This window comes from Galendromus occidentalis, unplaced genomic scaffold, assembly GCF_000255335.2.
Source record: "Galendromus occidentalis unplaced genomic scaffold, Mocc_1.1 scf7180000075500, whole genome shotgun sequence".
NCBI classification, from domain to species: domain Eukaryota; kingdom Metazoa; phylum Arthropoda; class Arachnida; order Mesostigmata; family Phytoseiidae; genus Galendromus; species Galendromus occidentalis.
In genome coordinates this window covers 6,629-8,386 of record NW_003803490.1, presented here as the reverse complement: position 1 = coordinate 8,386, position 1,758 = coordinate 6,629, and positions in this window count along the sequence as shown.

Sequence of the window (1,758 nt, the reverse complement as noted above, 5' to 3'; positions counted from 1 at the left end):
AGATGCACGATTGGATTCTAAATCACAAATCACACATGGATGCTTGCTAGCCGGCCGTGCGTAATCGAGTTCATCGTGCCATCAAAATAGGACCGGAATAAAATTCGAGTGAACGCGGGAGTCCGGGTGACACTGTTTGCATTGAGATAGAGACCGAACAGAAAGAGGAGTTTCAAAAGCCAGCTCGTTCCATTGAAATAGAGGCGACGCCTATCTCTGCGCGAACTCCAGCCAGCCACCCAGCCAGCCTTCCATCCAAGCAGCCACCCAGCCCGGCGGCGAATTCCCGATGAAAATTGCCTCTTGTTTCCCCTTCGTTTTCGTTTTCCGCTCTCGGGTTCGCTCGTTCTCGGAGCGTCACTTCGATTATTGTTGGGACATATAAGATATTTGGATTCTTTCGTTGGGCTTCCGACGTCGACTCGCTCCGGGCTCACTGCAACGCTGAAAATGAGAGAGCTGGATGTGCGGCGAGTTTGTGGCGGGGGGCTGGGGGGCTGGCTGGCTGGCTGAGTGACTGAACGGAAGTTCGGTGTACGCATGCGGTGAAATGGAGGGAGCGCGGTCGGCTTCAGAAAGGCAACTGCGGCTGGAGCGACGCTCCGCGAGCCTCAGCCATTCTCTCAACGACCTCGTTACGTCCAAGGTCGCATCATATCTGAGCCAGCCATGGAGGAATATTTCGATTCCGCTCCCTAAAGGCCCATTCGGGTACGTCACGGAAAGATGGAACCGGGCTTGGGAAGGAAGATATCGAGGAGATTGTCATGCCTCTCACTCGCTAAAAGTTGTAACGGAATCCACCGACCGAGCACCCGATTGAGGGAGCGACCGACCGACCGGCCCAGTGAACCGACGGACGGATCATTTGGTCGCCCATTCGAATTAGAGATGCTATCGAAGCGATTCGGGTAGATAAATCTCTCCGAATTTATTTTTCCCCCTTGGCACAACGGCGATCGCCCGACGCGCCCTTTTCCCCCTTTTCTCGGTCGGCCACTTGAGGGAGAATATTAGTGACGATAGTCCGAGGGCGATGTAGAAGTATGGATGAAGAGCGGCAGCTAAGGATTGCGGTGAATATTCCTTCGGAACCCTGGTGCTCGCTCGAGACAAGTCCCAACCCGCTGCTCGGGCTTGTCGACTGGCAGCTTCGCCAGAGCATCCAGCTCGGGATGACTCCAATCGGAGGTCGCTGGAGGTTTTGGAAGGCCGCTCACGGATGTCTGAAATTGAAGACTACATACGCTATTTGAGCTGAGTCAGCGCCATTTTCGTCCCAGCTTCCATGGATCTTGCCCCGGCTGTGCCATCATGGTTCCCGATGAGCTCAAAATGTCGAAGGAAGAGCGTTTCTTCGAGAAATCGCCTGGCTCCCACGTCAAAATCAATTTCACTCCAGGCGAATCACGCTGATCCATGGCATCTCTTCCTCGATGCGCTATCCGAATCGGATGTGCGCGACGAGACGAAGTTGATTGACTCATGTACGTTCGAGCAGCTCCTCTGGTGGTCGGACACGCAGAGGTGCGGATGGAAGTGGCTGTGGACGTAGATATACCTACATAGTCCCAATCTGACACGTCAGAGTTCAACGACGACGTTTGCGGACGGTTTAGTCGCTGTATTTATCATTAGATCGAAGAGGGGCTCGCGAGAACACTTTTACTCTCCACTTTTTCATCTTCTTCCTCTGCCGTCGCAATGGAGGGTTGTGGGCTTATGGCAGAGATATTGATCTCTGTTGACAGCCCATGT